General features: G+C 41.1%; 1 protein-coding gene across 2 annotated transcripts in view; it reads right to left on the reverse strand.

The window, feature by feature from the left end:
* The window catches only part of LOC142072165 (myb/SANT-like DNA-binding domain-containing protein 2), a 44,238-nt gene extending 26,711 nt beyond the window's left edge, over nucleotides 1-17,527 (reverse strand). For both annotated transcript variants that reach the window (XM_075128618.1, XM_075128619.1), the window contains exon 1: nucleotides 17,400-17,527. The gene's annotated coding sequence lies outside the window, so the exon portion shown is untranslated. The remainder of the gene's footprint in view (nucleotides 1-17,399) is intronic.
* Nucleotides 17,528-18,263: the final 736 nt, after the last annotated feature.

Below are 18,263 nucleotides of genomic sequence, written 5' to 3' on the forward strand. Positions count from 1 at the left end.
CAAAGATGGTGAGACAAAGATCCTCCTCTACCTTGATGGGTGTTGCGCTTATTGGCGGATTTGCTCGCCTTGGAGCTTCACAGCAGCCCTCAGTTTGGCCGTTTTCATGAGCCCACAGTCCAGGTCAACTCCTCCTATGTCTGACCAGGAGTTGGGAGATTTGGGGGGAACCCAGGCCCACCCTCTACTCCGGGTTCCAGCCCAGGGCCCTGTGGAATGCAGCTGTCTAGAGTGCCTCCTGGAACAGCTGTGCGACAGCTACAACTCCCTGGGCTACTTCCCCATGGCCTCCTCCCAACACCTTCTTTATCCTCACTATAGGACCTTCCTTCTGGTGTCTGATAATGTTTGTACTCCTCAGTCCTCCAACAGTCTGCGTTCTCACTCTCCGCTCCTAGCGCCTCTTGCTCCCAGCTCCTTACACACGCACCACAAACTGAAGTGAGCTCCTTTTTAAACCCAGGTGCCCTGATTAGCCTGCCTTAATTGATTCTAGCAGCATCTTGATTGGCTTCAGGTGTTCTAATCAGCCTGTCTGTCTTAATTGACTCCAGAAGGTTCCTGATTGTTCTGGAACCTTCCCTGTTACCTTACCCAAGGAAAAGGGACCTACTTAACCTGGGGCTAATATATCTGCCTTCTATTACTCTCCTGTAGCCATCCGGCCCGACTCTGTCACAATGGGTTCGATAACCTCTCAGTTTTTATGTACATTACATATTCTAAAATACAAGGTATGGAGGCTGAGACAGGAGAATCAGATTTTCCCTGCATCCAAACCAGAATTCTGGTCCATTTCCACTCATGGCAGTTCCTTGCAGACGGTTTGCTAGAATTAAGCAGTACATGCTGCACCAATGAGAAGCATGAGAATTCAAGAGTAAATAGAATCAGAGTCTGATTGCTTAGGCTGTTTAGGTGAAGGGAAAAGCAAACAGAAGGCCCCTATCACAGTGCAGAAGGAAAGCATCTGAGATGGATTTACTGTCTCTTCCTGCTTTCTAGAAGAGATGACACTTTCTGTTGAACCTCTTACCTGTGTGAACAGGTGCACATCTGGTCAACCTCAACTGGAAAAGATGCTCCGAATCACCAGATCCTCCAGGAACTATTCATACATTTGAGAACTGTCCTGCTGAGAAGATCTGCAGTCACACTGTTCTCTCCTGCTAAATGCAGGGCCACTGTGTGAGTGTTGTGGAGTTTACACCAATCCCATAATCTGTTTGCCTCTGCAAATAGCTGAGCTGAGTAAGCACCCCCATGTTTCTTGATATAATATTTAGCATAGGTATTGTCCATCACTATTTGAACAACCTTCCCATGTATGTGAGGGAGGAATTGAGGCCAAAATGAATCACTCTTAACTCCAACATGTTTATGTGCAAACCTCTTTCCGGAGAAGTCTGGTGACCTTGAACTGCAAGATGACTCAGATATGCCCCCCACGCCCCACCATTATTTGATGCATCTGAAGTTAAATGGTGAAGAGGGATTGAACTGGATGATTCTGAGGACATTTGGTCTGACTGCCACCATGTCAGTGAGTCCAGAATGTCTCAAGAGGTGTTGACTAACATTTGAAGACTGTCCAGGATTGACCTGAGAATCCAATACTGCATTGGCCTCATTCTGAGACGTCCAAATGGAGTTATGTAAACAGTAGTTGCTATGAGACACAGGAAGAAAAATTACTTTCTGAGTTTGTCATTTTTGAATGTTTAAAACATATGGCATTATTTTTAAAAATCTGTCCTCTTTGCTACCAAGTCCAATAAGGAATTAAGAATAAAATTATTTGAGTTTGACAGAGACTTGACTTGTTGATGTTCAGAAGCAGGCCCAGGTTGCCAAAAAGGGTTGTTGTATAAGTGATCATTGTGAACAGTAGCCTTTAACATCCAAATATGGGTAACCAAAAAAGACCCTACCACAGAGAGGCACTCTGTAAATACTCTTGAAGCTGTGAGCAGGCTAAAGTGAACGCCTTTAACTGGAAATGGTGTCCCATCACCATGAAGCAAAGGTACTTTCAATGACTATGTCAGATAGAAATAGGAAAATATGAATCCATTAAATGAGTCATGAACCAATCCCTAGTTTGAAGGCAAATAGATTATGGAGGCCAAGGTCATGTTAAAGTATGGATCTGAAACTAGTGAATGTATTCATTCAAGTTCCTTAAATCTAAAATTGGATGAAACTCACCATCCTTTTTTCAGGCCAGAAAGTATCTTTAATAACCCCCTGACCTCTATAGTGTGTGGTTACCTCCCTGATAGCCCCTATCAGAAGTGATTGCTGAATATCTGAAGCAGAATAGCCTCATGAGATGGTTCCCTGAAAAAGGAAGGCTGAGGGAATTGAAAGGGGCTAGTTTGTCAAACTGAATGGCATCACCCTTTTCTATAATTTCGAGGACCATTTGGCCAGTGTAAGAAGACTCCACTTGCTGATTAAAATGGACTAGCCCAGGGGTTCTCAAACTGGGGGTCAGGACCCCTCGGGGGTCACCAGGCTATTACATGGGGGGGTCACGAGCTTTCAGCCTCCACCCCAAGCCCCGCTTTGCCTCCAGCATTTATAATGGTGTTAAATATATAAAAACGTGTTTTTAATTGATAAGGAGGGTGTCGCACTCAGAGGCTTGCTGTGTGAAAATGGTCACCAGTAAAAAGTTTGAGAACCACTGGACTAGCCTGTCTCCAAACAGAGGAAGGGAAGGAACCTTGCTTATTGGTTCTTGACTATGAATCCTCATGTCGAATCTGAGGCCTGGTGTTCAATAAAAAGAATAGGCAAGAAGCAGATTGTTTAGGCCTCAATTTGATTTAGGCCTCAATTTGAAAGACGTTGTCATGTGTTTGCTCTGGAAAGATGTAGTCTGCTGATTTTGTTGCCTTTAAGCTGCTTTGACTTGCTGGAGGAAGATCTTAGACCCAATGAATGCCTGGATCTAGAGGGTTTAGCCTCAAAGGTTTCCTTAAAGAAAAGTACCTGCAGTCTGTTCTGCCTCTTCTTGCAAACTCTGGGGGTGAAAGTCCAACAGATGGAATACCCAGAAGGAGAGTGGCTATCTTCCATGCACTTCAGGCACCTAACATTGTTGTCCAAAGCCTGGAAGACAGCTGGATATGAAGCACATCTTTTTGAATCCTAGCTTCTTCTTTTTATTCAGTTCCACCCTACCCTGGAAATGAGATACTAGCTAATTTAACTCTCTATACTGATAACTAAATTATTACTATGCTAAACAATAATCAGGATGCTAAGAATGGAGAAAACCCCGAATCAGAACAGACTAGTCTGTTCATGTCTGTCTGGCACAGCAGTTGGAAGGAACTGAGGTGGTAGAGGGTGTTGTTGTATAGCCTTATCCGCAGAACGTTCAGGGAGGCTGAAGGGAGGGGTAGCGTGGGGCACACTAGCATGCTAACCGGACACTGCTTGGAGAAGATTCTACTGTTAGGTGCCACTAGGGGGTGCAACACTCTTGAGTGGGAACATGCAGAGACACTCAAAGAAGAATCAGAACTTAAATTTTATACGTTAGCTTAACAGATTTCCCATTTTTTGTACTCCCCTCCCCTTTGTTCTTGGTCTCCTTGAAACTGACATTTGCCTCCCTCTGACCTGAAGCGGAGATGAACAACTCTTCCTTCAGAGGACTTCAAACCTATATCACTCCAATTGGATTTATTGGCCATGAAGTGTTTTATGAGTTTAGCCCCTTCCCTGTGGCATGTTCAAGCCTTCCCTGGTGCTTGCTAATTGGAGTGGCTTCGCTCCACTGCTTGCATGGGTTGGGTCCTAGGTTCTTCATTGTGATGCCTGGGGCCTTCACCCAAGGTGACTCCTCTCTGAGCCTGGAACACAACGGGTACTATCCCTTGGGAAAATGAATACTCTTCCTCCTTCTCACAAGGAGTATAACCCAATACACAATAAACAAAATGCAGTAATTCAGATTCCAACAAATGAAATGCTACACCCAAAACTATAACAAAGGGGACTTTACTGGGGACAGGAACCAGAGACTCTAGTGAGGGAAAGGAGTAAGGTCAACTAATAAATGCTAAAACATCAACAATATAACAATTCTCCACCTCCCACCATTCACAACTATACCACACACCCCAGCTCCCTCCCTGACACCTTCCCAGGTACATGGAGTGCCTCGGATGAGTCCAGCAATGGGTATAGCAGCACTGCAAATGTTGGCCCAGTTAAAGAAAATGAAGGGGACCCTCTTACAATGTTTTCAATTGTGGGTGGGGCAGGCTCCTCTCTTGGCTTCCTGTTCTGGAGTCCTGTGGAGGTCCTGGCTGGCTCAAGGTAGTCAGCACTGGGTTGGTTCTCTGTCACCCTGGATACTGGTCTCAGTGGGGCTGAAACTAGATCCCAAAGCAGTTCAAAGTCTCTCATTGTGTGGACAAGGAGCTAAGCAGAGACTTCCCAAGCTGTTTTGCTTCTCAGCTCCAAACTCAAAATCCCCCATAGTGAAACTAAAACTAGTCCCTGTTTCTCTGAGTCCGGATGTCCCCTCCCTCTGGGACTGAGCACTCCTGGCTCCTTCTTGGTGCAACAAACTCTCTATATAAATCACTCCATCAGAATCCTCCCTTTTGGATTTTACAGGAGTTTCCAGTCTATTCTGCCCTGAGTTTTATTCTAAATAACCTGGGAAATGGTGTTCAGAGGCACTAAAACTTTTGTTATTGTAGTCCATAAGGGTAGGTCCACTAAAGGTTCAGTCCAACATTCCACAAGCAGACAAACCCAAAAGGGCATTATATAAACTACACAGCTACATGTTTGCTTATCAGTCATTAGAGTGGGTTGATTAGAGCAAAACTGTTCTCACCTTCTACCAGCTTCAAATCTCTGACTGTAAGAATGAGATCCAGATTTAGCAGAGCACTTAAGCAGGTAATTAGAGCCATTGATTGCAATGGGAATACTAACATGTTTAAAAGTATGTGCTGAATTGCTCTGCTGAAGCTGGGCCTGAATTTCCAAGCTGACCCACCACTTTCTCACTAGAGAGTCCTGTATAAACTAATTTCTTACCTGATCCTTCCACACTGCTCTGCTTTTTACAGAGAAATTTCATAGAGAATGTCTGAGCATGAGATGGCTACTCTCTGTGGCTAAACAACTTTGTTACTTCTATCTTCAAGCCATTATTTACGCTGACTTTCTGGCAGTTAAACTAATGACTTAGTAGATGGATTTGTCAGGCTGTTCCACAGGGATTTATGTGGCGTATGCTGCATTGTGCAGGTAAAGAAAGAATGTACTACAGGAATATGAAAAATAAAATACAGGAAAGAAAGAAGGCAAAAGAAAAACTGACAGTAAAGGAAACATTTAATTGTACCAAACAGCAGAACATTCCAACATTCCACACAAAGATCGACTACAAGCCGTCAGGAACAGTATCCCCAACAATGTCACAGCAAACCTGGTGGCTGAACTTTGTGACTTTGTCCTCACCCATAACTATTTCACATTTGGGGACAATGTATACCTTCAAATCAGCGGCACTGCTATGGGTACCCGCATGGCCCCATAGTATGCCAACATTTTTATGGCTGACTTAGAACAACACTTCCTCAGCTCTCATCCCCCCCTAATGTCCCTACTCTACTTGCACTACATTGATGACATCTTCATCATCTGGATCCATGGAGAAGAAGCCCTTGAGGAATTCCACCATGATTTCAACGATTTCCATCCCACCATCAACCTCAGCCTGGACCAGTCCACACAAGAGATCCACTTCCTGGACACTACGGTGCTAATAAGCGATGGTCACATAAACACCACCCTATACCGGAAACCTACTGACCGCTATTCCTACCTACATGCCTCCAGCTTTCACCCAGACCACACCACATGATCCATTGTCTACAGCCAAGCTCTACGATACAACCGCATTTGCTCCAACCCCTCAGACAGAGACAAACACCTACAAGATCTCTATCAAGCATTCTTACAACTACAAAACCCACCTCCTGAAGTGAAGAAACAGATTGACAGAGCCAGAAGTTACCTACTACAGGACAGGCCCAACAAAGAAAATAACAGAACGTCACTAGCCATCACCTGCAGCCCCCAACTAAAATCTCTCCAACTCATCATCAAGGATCTAAAACCTATCCTGAAGGACGACCCATCACTCTCACAAATCTTGGGAGACAGGCCAGTCCTTGATTACAGACAGCCCCACAACCTGAAGCAAATACTCACCAGCAACCACACACCATACAACAGAACCACTAACCCAGGAACCTATCCTTGCAACAAAGCCCGTTGCCAACTGTGTCCACATATCTATTCGGGGACACCATCATAGGGTCTAATCACATCAGCCACACTATCAAAGGCTCGTTCGCCTGCACATCTACCAATGTGATATATGCCATCATGTGCCAGCAATCCCCCTCTGCCATGTACATTGGCCAAACTGGACAGTCTCTACATAAAAGAATAAATGGACACAAATCAGACGTCCAGAATTATAACATTCGAAAACCAGTCGGAGAACACTTCCATCTCTTTGGTCACTCGATGACAGACCTAAAAGTGGCAATTCTTCAACAAAAAAACTTCAAAAACACACTCCAACGAGAGACTGCTGAATTGGAATTAATTTGCAAACTGGATACAATTAACTTAGGCTTGAATAAAGACTGGGAGTGGATGTGTCATTACACAAAGTAAAACTATTTCCCCATGTTTATTCCCCTTCCCCCCACCCCCTACTGTTCCTCAGACATTCTTGTCAACTGCTGGAAATGGCCTACCTTGATTATCACTACAAAAGGATTTTTCCTCCCTGCTCTCCTGCTGGTAATAGCTCACCTTACCTGATCACTCTCATTACAGTGTGTATGGTAACACCCATCGTTTCATGTTCTCTGTGTATATAAAGCTCCCCACTGTAGCTCACGAAAGCTTATGCTCAAATAAATTTGTTAGTCTCTAAGGTGCCACAAGTACTCCTTTTCTCTATGCTGACTGTTACCTAGAAGATAATAATAACAAATAAGTGTTTGTAAATTGATTGCTTGGTTATTTATTCTATTATCTTTCTGGGTACTGAAGTTAAGGTGACTGGTCTGTAATTTCCCAGGTTGTCCTTATTCCCCCGTTTATACACTGGCACTATATTTGCTCTTTTTGATTCCTCTGTAATCTCAGCCATCTTCCATGACTTTTCAAAGATAATTGCTAATGGCTCAAATATCTACTCAGACAGATCCTTGAGTATTCTAGGATGTATTTCATCAGGCCCTGGTGACTTGAAAACATCTAACTTGTCTAAGTAATTTTTAACTTGTTCTTTCCCTATTTTAGCCTCTGGTTCTACCTAATTTTCCCTGACATTCGCTATGTTAGACATCCAATCGCTACGCAACTTTCTGGTGAAAACAAACAAAAAAGTCATTTACCATTTCTGCCATTTCCACATTTTCTGCTGTTGTCTTCCCCCCTCATTGAGTCATGGGCCTACCATATTCTTGGTCTTCCTCTAGCTGCTAATGTACTTGTAAAATGTTTTTTGTTACCCTTTTTGTCTCTAGCTAGTTTAATCTCATCTTGTGCCTTGGCCTTTTTTAATGTGTCCCTACATACTTGTGTTAATTGTTTATATTCATCCTTTGTAATTTGACCTAGTTTCCACTTTTTGTAGGATTTTTTTTTTTTGAGTTTCAGATCATTGAAGATCTCCTGGTTAAGCCAGGGTGGTCTCTTCCCATCCTTCCTATCTTTCCTACGCAGTGGGATAATTTGCTCTTGTGCCTTTAATAATGTCTCTTTGAAAAACTGCCAACTCTCTTGAACTGTTTTTCCCTTAGACTTCCCAATGGATTTTACCTACAGACTCCCTGAGTTTGCTGAAGTCTGCCTTCTTGAAATCCATTTTCTTTAGTGTGCTGTTTTCCCTCCTACCATTCTTTAGAATCATGAACACTACCATTTCATGATCACTTTCACCTAAGCTGCCTTCCACTTTCCAATTTTCATCCAGTTTCTCTCTATTTGTCAAAATCAAAGCTAGAACAGCCTGTCCCCTAGTGGCTTTCTTCACCTTCTGAAATAAAAATTGGTTTCCGATGCATTCCAAGAACTTGTTGGATAATCTGTGTCCGGCAGTGCTATTTTCCCAACAGATGTCTGGGTAGTTGAAGTCTCTCATCACCACCAAGTCCTGTGCTTTGGATGATTTTGGTAGCTGTTTATAAAAGACCTCATCCATGTAAAGAGATGGGCTGACATGCTCAAAGTGTTGGGAAATGATATAGGAACTTGGGAAAGAAATACTTGCTAGAAAATCAGAGTATGTGGAAGTCAGTAACCTAGTAGTATAGACCTAGAAGGCTCTAAAGCTGATACATGTGCAAGAGGCTGGGAAATCCTGGAGGCCTTTGACGAATAATAAAATAATAATATATGATAATAATCTTCACTTATTATAGTGACACAACGTGCAATCAACTCCTCCTACTTGAAGGGATATAGTGCTGAAATGTACTTACTGCTATCAGTTGCAAAAATAAAAGGATACAATTTTCTCTTTAAAACAGAGAATTAAAAAAATGGAGCAATATTAGATCTGAAAAGTTCCATAAAGCTGCAACAGCAAACAGGAGAGAAAAACCTATGGAGATCAGCATTACATTAAGCACAAACAAATTTGAACTTATGAGGCTGAGTCTCAAAATATGTTTTTTCTAGGACTAAAGCTCTTTCAGTGCAGATGAAGGCATCACGGTCATTGGTATATAAATTTTGAAAGTCTCCTCTGCTTTTAACTGATAACCGCTCTGATTAGTTATGCAATGATCAACGTGCTTCCCGAAAGGAGCTGTGTAAAACACATTTGGAAACACTGTAAACAATTTTGGATTTATACAGTATGAACGCAGAAGAATTTCTGAGTGTAATATGTCATCAGTCGTCTTGAATAGGCAATAAAGTCTGGGATGCTATATATTTTCTGCTTGTGGAATTAAAACAATTAATGTTCCTGTAAAGTAATCCCAGCCACAAGTATAATGCAGAAGTGACTTATTCATAATTAAATTTCAAACACTACTCTAACCATCTCCCAGGACATGTAAAATGCATTACAAATTCAGGATAGGATTTATCAAAACAAGTAATGTGCAACATGGAATCCAGCCTACGATTTGAACTAGTTACCAGAATTATGATTTTTTTATGAATTTGGAAAATTAGCTCTTTCACTTTAAATCAGGCTTGCAATTTATCAGAATCATGCCAGAGACTAGACTGAATGTCACATAATACTTCTCTGCCCTATAAATATTAATGTTACTCTCTCTGCGTTGAAATTTGAGTGTGAAGTTTTAAAAGAATTAAATCAATATGTAATTAAAATCAATAACAGGAAGTTTTAAAAGAATTAAATCAATATGTAATTAAAATCCATAACAGGCTAAGTACTAAATCTTAGAGACTGGCAGCAATGAAGACTCAGATTGTTGCTATTTACATATTATTTGACAGTGATTTAACAAGTAATCACTCAGCCACACTGGAGCTAATGCATGAAAATTCTTTTTTATTACATGTAACTCCCTTTGGAGTTTGCTAGCTCCTGGAACACTGAACTGTGCCTCTAGGGATCCTACCCTCTGGCTTCAGAACCTCCAGACACCATTTATTAGCCTGCTTAGGGCCTGGGGCAAGTGTCTATGAAAGTCAATGGAGAGCTTCAGATGGAGTGATTTATATAGATATTTTGCTGGGCCAGTGACAAGCCAGAACTGCTCATTCCCCAGTGGGAGGGGACAGCCTGACTCAGAGAAAAAGGGACTAGTTTTGGTTCCAAGTTTTGGGCTGTGTGAGTTTGGAGCTGAGAGGGGCAGCATAGCCTGGCGCATCCCTGATGAACTCCTGCTCACCACACCAAGGGAAACTGAACTACTGTGGGATTTAGTATGTGATCGGGGAGTTCCAACCTTGCAGTGACCGGCAATGAGGGATCCAGAGAACCACTCCCATGCAGGCAACCTACAGCCAGCCAAGACCTCCACAGAACTCCAGACCAGAAGCCAGGAGAGGAGTCTGCCCCCACCGAAGGTTGAAAACACTTTTAAAGGGCCCTTTCATTTTCTTTAAGCTGGCCAACATTTTCAGTGTTGCTACACCCATCTCTGGACTCATCCTAGCCGTTCCATCTGCCTGGTAAGGTGCCAGAGAGGGAGCTGGGGATTGTGAATGGTGGGAGGCAGGGAATTTGTTATATTGTTGGTTTTGTTAGTATTTTATTTCAACCCTTTTCTTCTCTAGAGCATTTGTCTTCTGTCCCCAGTAGAGTCCCCTGTTTTATTTTGTTCTTTTTGGATGTGACATTTAAGGGGTGGGACTTGTATTAATATAGTGTGGTGTTTATGTACTGGGTTATATTATTTGTGAATGGAGTAGAATTAGTCATTTTCCTAAGGATTCACATCCCTTCTGACCCAGGCATTGAGGAGTCATCTTGGCTCGAGGCACTGGTTGCTAAAATAAAGAATTCAGAACTCAACCTGTGTGAGAAGAAGGAAGAAACCACTCTGATTAGCAAGCACTAAAGAGGAGGATTGAGCCATGCTTCGGAGGAGGAGCTATACATAATTTTACCATCAGTTCAGTTGAAAGCTTTACTTAGAACAATAAAATTTCCTCCAGGCGCAGTGCCACCCTGTTCACTCATTAATACATTAATAGCCTGATCCAAGATGCAATGAGGTGAGTGAAAAAATTGCTATTGATTTCAGCGGTCTTTGGATCAGGCTCTAAAATCCACAGAACGGGTGGAAAACTCTTTGAAAAAATCAGTTCTCCAAGTTGTCTTGTTGGGGTGAGTGAGTTATTTGCCATAGAAATGAGTTGGGGGCCTTCCTCCCCCCAACCTGATGGAGCATCATGAAAGCAGGGCATCCATATGGAAGCCTTGTGCTTCTCTCCCCATAAAGGGCTTTATCCATGGGGCACTTCACACCACTTCTTTGGAGCCACGTTAGCAAAGATTCCGCTTGTCCTTGCCTGCTCCAAGAACCAATGCAAAAAAGACTGTATTACTTTCTAGACAGAGCTCCAAGAGTCTAGGGCGGGGGGTGGGGAAGATGATGTATGTTTCTCTGATTCAGCACTTCCTCCACCTATCCCATCCTTTCTGGACTACCTTTGTCCACTGGATCTGTGTGGGGGCTGGAATGGAGACCCTCCTTCTGTGCATATTCAGATCAAGGGGGTCACAAACTGCCCCTCTCCCTCAAGTAACTTGCAGTTATCTATTCACACAATTAGATTACACCCCTATATTTTGAGGTCATAAAGCAGGGGTTCCTGGCTCAAAAATGCTATTATTTCATGTAACCGATGCATTTAAGAGTACATTAACTTTGCCAATGTATTTGTCAGCATTGTTAAGAACTGAGACACTTTTGGATTAACATAAGGGTAGCTCCTTTGAAGACCACTTGTGAAGGTCAGCTATGCAGAGTGTGGCTGTCAATTTACTTAGCAAGGATCTTTGCAAACTTGCATATTGCATCAGTGGTCCAAAAACATTACTTCCTTCCAAATTGTTTCCAGGTGACTCTGGGATCTTGTTCTGTGAAGTCTTAGATGCTTTAAGCTGTGGCTAGCCTATTGACACTTTTTCCCAAAGCAAAGAGCATACTGCTGATCAGACCAGCTTTCAGCAGGTTTAATTGATACAGTGCTTAATGTGGTTGTGACGGCTAGCTAGCAGATGGTCTGTATTAAGGGATCCCAGTATTGCTTAACCCAGTGGAACTAAATCAATATTGGCAATTGTGGGAAACTTTTGTCAGATTTCCCTAATACAAGGAAGACGTCCAAAACTCTGTCTCCTCCTGCACAAATCCTGACACTCAAAATGAGCTGGACACTCTTTCCTGATTTAAACCTGCGAGGTCCCACCTGAGTGTTAGGGGAATCTTGCTTCTGGAACTTGCTTCTTCCAATGACTGGGCAGAGCCCGTGATTGTTCACCTTCGGGGCACATTGCAAAGCCCACCTATGTATTAAGCGTTTATCTGAGGGGTGATCTGGCTGTCAGCTTCACTTGAGTTATTGGGGCCTGAGGAGTTTGTTCTGAGTCCTTTTAAATCCAGTTAAGGTAACTTTGTTTTAATTGCTGTTTTACAATTCATGTACATGTGCTTAGAGATGGAGAGAGGCATATTTTATAAATTAGTGAATAAATATTTTTTATGCTTCCACTAGATGGATGTAGACTCTCCAATAGTACCTTCTAGTAGTACTATGTATGAAATGTGTCCCAATCCTGCCAACCCTTACTCACTCACATACATACTCCCATTGACTTCAATGGGACTGGTAACATGAGGAAGACCTATCCAAGTGAATAAGGGTTTGTTTGGGGGCTCAGTCCTATAACATTAAGCTAAAGTTTAGAATTCTTATAAAAACAGTTTGCTCCTGTTTTTCTCAGCAAACAGACACTGACAAAAAGACCAAACTATAACAAAAAACAAACTGTATAAGAATGCAGAGAAACAAAATATTTCATACATAGTGCTAATAAAAACATGGTTCCTTGTTAAAATCTTGTTCTGACCTTGAACCTTATAAAATACAAACTCAGAAAATGTGAGCCAATGGTTTAACTGGTAATTTGGGGTCCTTTTAACATCACAAACCATTTGTTTCATACCAATGGTTAGCCTGATGTCACAGAGCACCATAAGAGTCATGTATGGTCTTAAAATTAAGTTACTTGTACAGTACTATGTTAGCAAAATCTTCAACTGGGGGAGGGGGGATAACATAGAATAGAACTGAAAATGGAAACTAGCCCTTGTTTATAAGTACAATGTTTCCCATTAAATTGATAAATATTGGGTTTAAAAAAACATGAATCTTAACAGCAAGGATGCTAAAACAATTTCAAGTAGTATCTGCAGGGTACATCTACCCTGGAGCTGGGAGGCATTATTTCCAGCTGGGATAGCTGTACCTGCGCTAGCTTTGGTAATACTAGATAGCTAAAAGTATCAGAGTAGCTGCAGCAGGATGGACTATCTGCCTACATATATCCCATCCAGAACCTTAGGTTCTTATTTGGATGGCTAGACTACCCCGCCACATATGATGCCTTGGTTACACTACTATTTTTAGCATGCTAGCTGGTGCACAGAATGTCTTCCCAAGCTGGAAATTGTGCCTCCAGCTCCAGTGTAGACATGTCCTCAGTCTTAAAGGCTCATTGGAATTTTACAGTCCTGTTCCCAAGGAAGTGTACGTTAACTAAACTGTAACAAGTGCTCTGCTACAGGGGTTTGAGTATCAAATAAGACTCTCTGTTGAGCTGCTTCTTTGTTTTTGCACCTGTAAATCCTAATAATGTGTTTATTAACTGACAACAAGCATCTTAAGTCTACAAGTGCCAACTGCATCCACGAAGTCCATCTCAGCCTGTCACCTCATATTTTTAAATAAAGATTTCTGATATCCAAAGAAGATGCCTCAACCATAAATTGTACCAAGAGTTTTGTTGTCTAAAATATAATAGAATGCTAGCTGTCTTAGGAGGTACAGCAAATGTATAACTGATCTTGATGTCCGTTCTAATAATGCATTCACCCTGCATGGCTTTATAAGAGGAAAACAAAGCACTAGAAAAATAAAGAAATGGGATGAGTATCAAAATCTCTTCTAGTACTGGTACTTGTGGCAAAACTTATATTGTGGTAAGTAATATAGATGTCTTCCAGAATAGTTTCACTGTAACCGTGGGCTGTAAGACTATTACTGAATGGTCACCTCTTAGAGGCATTTTGAAATCTATTGCAGGTACTTATGTGCCCCCACTGCCCATTACCACAATACCTGAGAATGTATTTATCCTTACAACCCCTGTCATCCCCATTTTATGATGAGGCACAGAGACTGAGTGACTTGCCCAAGGTTATCATCCTAGTCCCTAGGCCATCCTGGCTTTCCATCCAGTTTTAGTCAGATTATCTCCTTTATTAATATTGGATAGCTTTGTGGGTTAAATAAGGGTTAATGTTCTTGTTGGGAGGGGAGAGTATGAGATACAAAAAATGGCTTGTAAGGTAAGGAACAAATTCAGCAAAGTACATAACCATGCCCATAACTTCAATCACATAAGTAGTCCCACTATCTTTAGCGGGCATCAGGTGTACAGACTGAGGGTGAAGTTAATGAAAAGATTCCCTTTGACTGCAATGGGCTGCATGATCCAAAATTAGATGTTAGGTAAATATAAAAGCTTGTTGTAGTGAAGATATAAATTTTTCTTTTTTTATGTGGGTTTGAAAATTTTGTGCTGCTGTCAACTTCCTGGCCTTTCCATTCATGTAGGATTACGCATGTAGCACAAGGGAAGAATTATTCCAGAGGTGGTCTGTGTGGAAGAGCAGTGATTTGATTAACCTGATATGGCTTCATTTACAGACAAATCATGCCCATAAGAATTTCCATGATTACGAGAGGATTATGTCTGACTTTTCTATGCAGTGATAGGTAGAAATCCTTGACACAGAATTATGTTTAATTTCTATTGTGTGTAAATCTTGGATGGTTTGGGTCTTAGAACTGTTGCTGATGTTTAAACCATACTGCTATATTGATAAGCCCCATTCTGTAGCTGTCACTCACACAGACAGTCTCATAGAAGCCAGTGGGACTTTCCATATGAATGAAGGGGGTACAGGACTGGGTCCTATAGTTGCAATTTTAATGTGTTTATTTTATTGTATTTTTTGTAAATTCTAATAGTATGTTAAATGTATTATTCCCTTTGCTGATACCTCTGCTGATTTAGCTATAGTCCAAGTTGGTACTTCATACTTTTAGATACAAGAAATTAATAACATTATTTTTTTCCAATACTTTCATGAGACCTAAAAATACCTATTTTTCCCATGGCTGTAATTCCCTGCCCTCAGCAAAGTGATAGACACAGAGTAGCATGTTGATGAAAATATTATAAGCAATCCCTTTGACCATATTCAAGAAGAACAATGGCACAACAACTCAGTTATGTTAAATTGAGAAAATACTGGATTTCATTCTAAGTTCAATATTTTCTCCATTTACTGTTCAAATTCATGAAAGTCCCAGATTTACAACGGTGCTTAGTATTTATTGCTAGCCCTCATGGTCTGTGAATTGCTGATCAAAACTGTTTCAGGTCCCTCAGGCCAGCAGGGTTGCTTTCGCACTGGTTCAGGAGTAAAATTAACAAAATCTGGCTGGTAGAGCAGTGTATCTTTTGTTTCTAGTTCCTCTTCTTTAAATTGAAGAAATTATAGTCAGAGGAATCTGACAAAACTCAGGTGGGCTATGTCCTAACATCTAAATTGAATCTACATCTGCATTATAACAATACTGAATGCCTACATAGTACTTTATATTTTCAAAGCACTATGCAAATATTACATTTTGTTGTAAGGTAGGAAAATAGTGTAAGTTTTATTACCCACATTTTACAGAAACACAAATGAGAGAGAGTGATTTAAAATGATTTGCCCGAGTCCATACAGAGTTGGTGAATTTAGGAGTTCCTGGCTTCCAACTGAATACTCTAACTACTAAGAAACTCTACATCACTGTATATTCATTCAATATCCTTCCTTTGTAGAATGAATAGTAGAAAAAAAATCTACATTGCAGCAAAACAACAAAATGTGTTCTCTTGCACTGAAACTTAGAGGGCTATTTGATGTCTTGTCTCAGCCTGTGCAGTTGTATTTTTCTTTAATCTTTCTGAACACCATCCAGTTTAGACAATGAACATCTAACTCTTATTTAATTAAGCCTCTTTGAACTACATCTGATGCCCATCTAATCAATTTTTTGCCTTGTTTATGCTCTTTTCCCATTACAAGTACAGCCTTTCCCCTTAACTGAGTTATTGAGTACATCAACTTTTTGTTCTCAGCACTACACATATGTATTATAAATCATTTTATTCATCTCTGCTACTGTAGGAGCTGGTAAAGTGTTCTTGTTTTTCCCCTTAAGTGTCACATACAAAATATTTATAAACAAGTGACACAAACAGTAAGAATATATTTTTAAATATAGAAATATGTATTTCATATTTTAACCATTTTTAATATGCCTGTAGCTATGTTTCCTTGTTACCTTGAGTGTCTTTTGATTGTAGAACCCTTCAGCATTACTTCAGGTGACACTTTTAACAGCACAAAGGCACTGAAGTGAGGCCATTGATATATAAAGGTAAAGCCTTCTCTCTTGCACTGATCTTAAAACATGGTTCTGTGCTGTAGGGTACCTAATGTTCTCTAGACATTTGTTTTTTTAAACTTTTCATTTGTCTTACTTCCAGACAGCCCTTTTAATCAGTCAGGGTAACTCTGGCATCCATTTTAGAGAGGCTACCTTTTCACCAATAGGAACTAAAGCAACCCAGTGTGTCAAGTTACTGTATATAATCTGATAATGGCAGGTGATGGGACTCATCTAATAGGTTTTTTTTAAACCTTTCTTCTTTGCAGAATTTAGAGAACTGCTTAATTTCTTATTTAGTCAGCAAGATCATTTGGTCAGTTTTCCTCACAGTCCAAGCATACAATAATAGTTGTCTTTCCTGTTGCTATGACACTAGCGGTTTGCCAATGTAAGCAGTTGGCGGTTCATCAATTATTTCAGCAATGGATTGGGATAGGTTCCTCGCCCTTTCCAGACAGGAATTGAGTCCCAAAGGAAAGCTTTTGTTTTTATTTCAATTCTTTAACTTATGGTACAATACATGAATTTACTCTCTTTTACAAGCATCACATGAAAACATGAGCTAAGAGAACTCAAAAAGCAGAGCCAAGACCATGAAATGTTTTCCTCCTCACTCCAAGACTGATGTCTGGAGACAAAATAGCTCAATTTGCAGTGTCTTAGGTTAGTTTTCTTTAAGGTTGGGCCTCCTAACTCCATATCTCAGATAGTTATCTATTCTGAAGTATGTTTTCCTAAGGATGAGCAAACTGGTTTGGTTAAAAAAATGAAAACCCAACCTGAGTCATCAGAAACTCCTGGAAATCAAAGCTTTCTTTTGTCCTGCATATGATGAGATTTGAAGCACTGTTAGTCCTTTTCTAGAGAACCACACTTCAATATATTTAATCTAAAAAGATGCTAAACAAATGTTCAATTCTCATTGCACACACAGCATTAAGGTCCATAAAAAATTTCATTACGAACATGACTGCTGCCCAAATCATCTTCCAGGAGTAAGAAAGAGGCCCACGGTGGCCACTGTTCCTGCTCACCAAATCCATTAACTCCCAACAGCTCTCCCCTGGAATCTCAAGTAGATCCATCCTTCCTTCAGCACCACTTACCTTACACAAAATCTCACTGCTGGGCACAGCACTTTCACACTCTCTCTCCTGAGCCCCTGCCCAATGCTCAGCTAATGCCTGTGCATTCCATGGCAAATGGGATGTGCTAGGCTGGGCCACTTCCCTGGTGCTGCTGCCAGAATAGAACAAGAGAGAATCAGGCTGTTTCTAGAACATATCTGGCTGAAAGTGGGGACTTGGGCCTGTGGGACAATGATACTCAGAGCTACAAATGAAAAGCATTATTATTATTATTTATTTGCAGCATATTGTCCCCAAGAAAACAAGATGCCACAAAGGAGGAGAGCTTCCCCAAGAAGAATAGTTATTGGTTGGAGCAGAACAGCTTCTAATCTACCCAGAAATGCAGCAAAGGAGGTTGGTAGGAGGAAAGTTTGGTCACATGAAAGTATTTAGTGCCTGATGGTAGAGGATCCAGAAGAAACTGTGTGACAGATAGAGGGGTCAAGGGTCAAGTTTCCAAAAGGCCTCTGTCAGGGTTCCCTCCCCACTCTGAACTCTGGGGTACAGATGTGGGGACCCACATGAAAGATCCCATAAACTTATTTCTACCAGCTTAAGTTAAAACTTCCCCAAGGCACAAATCCTTTCCTTGTCCTTGAGCAGTATTGCTGCCACCACCAAGTGATTTCAACAAAAATCCAGGAAAAAGGGCCACTTGGAGTCTGTTTCCCCAAAATATTCCCCCAAGCCCCATCACCCCCTTTCCTGGGGTGGCTTGAGAATAATATACTAACCAATTGGTTACAAAGTGGAGCACAGACCAAACCCCTGGGTTTTTAGGACACTGAAAAATCAATCAGGTTCTTAAAAGAAGAATTTCATTTTAAAAAAAAGTAAAAG

Source organism: Caretta caretta, chromosome 5, assembly GCF_965140235.1.
Source record: "Caretta caretta isolate rCarCar2 chromosome 5, rCarCar1.hap1, whole genome shotgun sequence".
NCBI classification, from domain to species: Eukaryota; Metazoa; Chordata; order Testudines; family Cheloniidae; genus Caretta; species Caretta caretta.